This window comes from Anomaloglossus baeobatrachus, chromosome 3, assembly GCF_048569485.1.
Source record: "Anomaloglossus baeobatrachus isolate aAnoBae1 chromosome 3, aAnoBae1.hap1, whole genome shotgun sequence".
Classification (NCBI taxonomy): Eukaryota; Metazoa; Chordata; class Amphibia; order Anura; family Aromobatidae; genus Anomaloglossus; species Anomaloglossus baeobatrachus.
The window spans coordinates 672,055,038-672,061,046 of record NC_134355.1 but is presented as its reverse complement, the minus strand read 5'-3'; the positions used below and the strand labels follow the sequence as shown (position 1 = coordinate 672,061,046).

The window sequence follows — 6,009 nt, the reverse complement described above, 5'->3', positions numbered from 1 at the left end:
AGCTAATTAATTACCCTGGGACCAGCCGGGCCCCCCTCTTCACCGGGCCCCATACACCAGTCATAATTGTCATGCCCTGACTCCAAGTGTCCAATGTTTCCTTTCTTCTGTCACCTGATTGTTAAGGACCGCCATCGCGCAGGTGAATGTAATGGGACATTATCGGAGATGGATCAAAGGCTATACTCTCCCAGCCACCGGTTCAGTTGATCGAGGATCAAGATATCATCATCAAAAAAAAAGAGGTTTCAAGAATGGACGCTGACTTTCGTAAAATTATTTATTGGTGATGCCAATTATCTGAATTCACAGTCTTCATCATATTTCGAGTGTAGTCTTGCACGCAGAATGCAAAAGGGCGGCTGAGTTCAGGGAACCATTTTGTTGTAAGGACATCTGTGCAGGAACTGCTATTTTTAGATCCTATAATCGACATCTCCTGGAGTAGAAGGTCTGCCAACAAGAAAGAAACCCCAGATAAGAAGCTGCATTTACGTGTATCAGCCAGGTAGACACCGCATACAAGGGCTTCCTGCAAAATGGATCAAACGTTCATTGCAGAGAGCAAGGTCGTGCTTCACTTTATGGAGAAAACAGATAACAGCTTAAAGGAACACTCCGGGCAGAACGGATAAAGCCAGGAGGAGATCCGCTGCTGAAAATGCACCAAAACAAGTGGTTTAGACAACTTGGAGACAAGGAAATCACAAAATGTGCTTTATTTTTGGGTGCACAACATCGGTGAAAAAGTCAATCAGACATAAAGGGGCATAAGTAAGAAAAATGAAAATTGAGCTTTGCCAAAATATGATGCCATTTTGAAATGTTTGGCACAAGTTTCGCAACCTCATGGGCTTCATGACACTGTAGATAAATCACCCTCATCACAGCGGCTCACGTTGGATAATGCATTTGTCACAACTTTGTGCCACCTATTGGTTGGCTTAGTTTATACCAGCTGGTGGGTCTACCTACTCGTAAAATGAGTTTGTGACCCTTTTGGCCAACCCTAAATATAATTGTAAGATGAGGAACTGCAGGTTCTGGTCATGTTCCTAACTTGCAGATTTTGAGTCTGCTACGTAAATATTGTGGTAGCAATATCATGGCAAGATAGAGAAAAACGAGAGATTGTCACCGTCTATGTCTTACATCTATGTCGCGCCCTTGAAGCCATCAGGGTGCTACAAGTTTCTGCATCCCCACAAGGATGCAGGGCCCTCCCCTAACACCAAAAACCCAGGTAATCCCAGTTTTTGCCCAACAATCCCCCATACAATGGTACTTAGCTAGGGTTGGACCAATGGATGGCCGCCTAGAGGTGGAGCCAAACCAGTCCACTAGTTGACCAGGTAGGAGGGACAGATTGTGGAGAGTAGTCAGAGTGAGTTGACAGTGTAGAGGAGTGAAGATGGAAGCGAATCGACGTCCTGACTCGGGATAACGGTAACCTGGTAACCAGGACAGTAGTTGCCGGTGCAGTACGGTGGAGTACTCCCAGAACTACACACCGACGGGGTACAGGATCCTAGGACAGGAAAGAGCTTCAAGCCGACCTGATAACACCTGCACAGCAAGGGGACCATCTCTGACCCTAAGAATCCGAAGACTCAGTTGCAAAGGGAGAACCGGGGACCGGACCATAGACTCCAACCCCACAGGGTTCACGGTACCGTCAGGCGAACAGAAGTGGACAAACCACAGGACGGGGACCCCCAGTTGTTCTACGCCACGGGGACCCATTTACCAGAGACAGGTACAGGGGAAGAAGGTACCAGAGAACCAAACTGGCACTGGGACAAAGAGGACCTGGAGGTGAAACCGGCCGACCTCGGGTAACCTGTTACCACTTACCAGCAGTGAGTAAAAACCAGTTGCACTATACTTTTGTGTGGACTACCTTCTTCCGACGCCCATCACAACACTCATCCTTTGGGGCCCATCCCTGCTTGCGGAGGGCCTACCATCCAAGCTGCAATTACCACCAGCCCCAGTAGTGACATTCTGGATCGACGGCTCCATATATATAGCTGCAACACCGCAAGTGGCGTCACATATGAAAACTAACCTAAATGCCCTATATATACACCCCATTACAAAAAGGGCCCAGGGCACGGAACCGGGCACTGGCCACCACCCTGAAATTGCCAAGAGAGACACTGCCCGGGACCAAGTACCCCATATCCCTGGGCGTGACATCTACCTAACATTTGATGAACCAATATCTTCAAAATCAGTAGTGATCATAGAGGTGGTTCTATTACTTGTCGGCCATTTATGATAAACTACTTTTTAAACTATTATTTTGGTGTGCAGCTGTACCGCCCCGCGCTCGGCTGCAGCCTAGCCGCTCGGATCCGGGCTCGTTGGTGGGTGGCTCGAGCGCTTCCGGATCCGAGGTCACTACGCTCTGAAAGGGGACTGGTGCTTTGGAGGGGATGTAGGTTTACGGCCGGTTTGGTTAAGTTCGTGACGCAACCTCACAGGTTGTGGTGAATATGGACACCACCGCTGCTGTTTACTGGGTACCCGGGGGAGATGTTGCGCAGCACGGTGTTAACCCCTCCGTGGGTAGGGGAGATGGCCCCAAAACCTGTTGGGGAAGCAGGTGTTGGTGTGGGGCGATGCAGGGGGGTGCGCGGCCTGAGGGCACTGTTGTACTCAAGATGATTGACACACACAAGTCTCTGGTAAACCAAGATGATGGTGGTCGGTGCCCGCAGCCGGCTGCGTCTGGTCCACCACCCGGTTGCTGGTCTCTGCCTTTCTCCTGCACCGTGTTGTGTAGCTGTTGACTGCCTACGCTTCCGCGACGGGAGTCCGCTTCCTGGCTTTGTATATGTCGGGAGAGCCCTTTGTCCGCAGACGCTGGCCCGTGGGATCTCTATGCCTGAGCGGTGGCTTTCTATCCCCCTCGGTGGGCTGTTGTCTTCAGTCGGGACTTGGGTGGGAAAGGACCTAAAGTCCAGACCTCAATCAGTTAATTAACTCAGTCCAGTAGTTTCTGGACCTCATTTCAGGGTCTGAGTACCCCCCTTTGTGCTCCGGTTTCCAGTAGGTTCCCCGGTTCGGTTCCGGCGGGCCACTACCCTGTCCCGGTCCCTTACAGTTCCACCGAGCCGTCTTCCTGGGTCCTGCAGGCTGAGGTCACCATCTGCCAAAGGTGTCCAGGCTACGACCCAGACACCTGTCAGACTTTACTCCTCCACTCCTCACTCCACTCTAAACCAGACTCATCTCCTAACTCATCTGCTGTGTTTCTTGCCTCAGGATCTCTGAACTCCTCGGTCGGCGTGTCCAACCGCCTGGGCACGCCCCCTGGTGTGTCCATCAAACCCTGAGAGAGGTGACTAGGGTTTTAAGGTTGGCTGATGACACCTTTTTAGGGGACAGGTGTTGTGCAAGGGCATACCTGTGACTACCTGGCTAGTCCAGGGCATCACACAGCCAATGACTACAATGTCTGTAGGACAGATCAACTCAAAATGGAACCCTGGGGAATCATCAAATTTGGAACCCCCCTACTTTTTATTATGGGTCAGAAAGTTAACAATTTTATTGATATGGGGCCAACATGTTCCACAGCGCCTTACACATAAAGGGGTTGTTCACTACTTTTACATTGATGGGTATTCTTAGGATACAATGTCGGATCTCCAGCGTCCGACACCCCGCACCCCCGCTGATCAGCTGTTCTCTATGCCGGCAGCAGCAGGTGGACGTAAATGCACAGTTTCAGAGCTGCCCCATGAACTGATAGCGACCGTGATGTACTGCACATCCACCTCCCATTCTGAACAAGGCCTCTGAAAATGAATAAAGGATTTTAGATTGTAGACGCACCTTAGTGCCATTTTATTAACTAAAGGCAACCACTTTCAAATGTAAAATGTCTTCCCTTTAAGGTGGTCCTTAAGTATTTGACTAAAGTCAGCCAAACCCTTCATCACGTAGTAGATCGTGTATTAGGTTTGGTAGATCGTGGAGAAAAAAATAATTGAGGATATTGGATTACAATATACTGTATCCTGTGTTCCTGAGGGATATAAGCGCCCACAAGTATATAGCAGCTGAGCGCTGTCATTGAGTACACGTGCATGATCGGTCTATGCTGAGCGTGCATGTGCATGGGGGTGAGGGAGAGTAGATATTGGCCGGATGCTTCACTTTGAAGTGAGAGGAGCAAGCACTTGGGTATCTGGGTTTGTGGCCCAGGCACTGACAGCGAGGTTGGCGGACGGTGGTGGCCGTCTGCAGGAGTGGTGAAGCAACGCGGAACCGTAGGACCGGGGACGGGCGACGGCCCGCCGGTGCCGACCAGGGAGCGAAGTGAAGTGAAGTGAAGCCAGCACACACAGGCTGGGCCATCGGACCCCGACCAGGCTTGGAGCTGCCGACAATAGTCAGATCCGAATGTGACTGGAACCCCAGGGGTTTCACAACAGCAAAAGTCCCGATTGAAGGCAACAGCCCACACCGTGAGGGTATACAGCTACTGCCTAAGGCTAGAGACTCAAGGGCCAGCGTCTGCGGGCAAACGGGCTCCTCCGGTACCCATACACCGGGGAGCAGACTACCGTTGGGAATCCATAGTAGTCAGAAGGAGAACATAAAGGTGCAGGGAAAGACAGCCGCCATCACCTGTCCAGGGAGAAACACTGCAGCCGGCTGCGGGACCCGTCCTTCCAGCCGTTTGGTTTACCGAGGACTTTGTACCTTTCTTGCTGAGTGAGTACACCCGTGCCATCTGGCACCGCGCCGCACTGTCCCTGCAACCCTGCACCTCGCCAACCCTGCCTCCCCGTCACATCATCGGGCCCCGAGACCACTGACCCCTACCTACGGAGGGGGAAAACAACATCCCAGCTGCTCCCTACCATCGCTCCCGGGATCCCCGTCACCAGCAGCGGTGGTGCCCATCTTCACCACGACCCGTGGGTGGCGTCACGGACTAAATACCCCAAACCAACCACCCCTTTCACTCACGGGCGAGGAGCACCGCTCGAGTCCCCGGATTCGGCCCACCGCTCGAGCAGCCATCGCCGCAGCAGCGCCGGACCCGAGCGTTAGCGAGAGCGCAGCAGTGACGGCGTCCTCCCCGCCCGCGACATCACCACTTCTCATTTTACAGTAATTAGCTCAAACAACAATGCTTCTAGTCCTAGAGGGTAGAGATAATTAAATCTCTTAACGACGCAGCCCCAAATTTCAGTAATCCCATTTACAACCCCCATCCTGTATGAAAATCATCCCAGATGATCTCGTAAACTGTTGTGTTATATTCATCTTATTATAACACAATGAAGAGTCACCAACCGGGAGATCTTAATGGGCTTAGACTAAATGTATGCCTTCAGACCTACTCCTGACCTTTTCGTTTTCTCTCACAGTTGGGTTTTCCCAACAAGTTAGGCCACGAGTACACTCCAGACAGCTGGTGGCCGGCCACTACACCACCCAACTCTCCGATACACTGGTCGACCGAGCGTTGTCTAAGGACGAGCCATTGTCAGACTCCTCTGCCACCTTCTTATCTCAGGGATCAGCCATGCCAGGTCCTAGAAAGAAACTCTTACTCTCTAACATAGTAGATAATATCATAAAAGACTTTAAAGTGTTATTCCCTTGCCCAAGATCCTATCCCAATATGTAGCAGGTGTAGTAATAATAATAATATTAGCAAATACCTCCAATTAGAAATGTGGTATAGTTCTCCTGATTAGCCATGTCTCTTACCTCATGTTCAGGATATTGCAGCACCTTAGGTATCCATGGTATGACCACAAACAACTAGCTAACTGTGACTATATGTGTGTCGCCCTGGGCAAGCCAGGGGTCACAGGTCACACACCACCACACCCTACATCCCAGTTAGGAACACCAAAGCTAACCAAAAATCCTTGTTGCCTTCCTCCAGAGGCTGATGATTCACACCAGGGGGTGGGCCAGGCGGTTGGCTCCGCCCACCGAGGAGTTCACAGCTCTGGAGGCGGGAGAAACCAGGCAGTC

General features: G+C 51.2%; 1 long non-coding RNA gene across 1 annotated transcript; it reads right to left on the bottom strand.

Moving 5' to 3' along the window:
* Nucleotides 1-368: 368 nt before the first annotated feature.
* On the bottom strand, nt 369-5,766 carry LOC142295747 (uncharacterized). The gene is made up of 3 exons (XR_012751542.1): nt 5,737-5,766; nt 5,371-5,558; nt 369-453 (listed from the first exon to the last, which is right to left on the bottom strand). It is a non-coding gene; the product is annotated as an uncharacterized LOC142295747 (long non-coding RNA).
* Between the last annotated feature and the right edge of the window lie 243 nt (nt 5,767-6,009).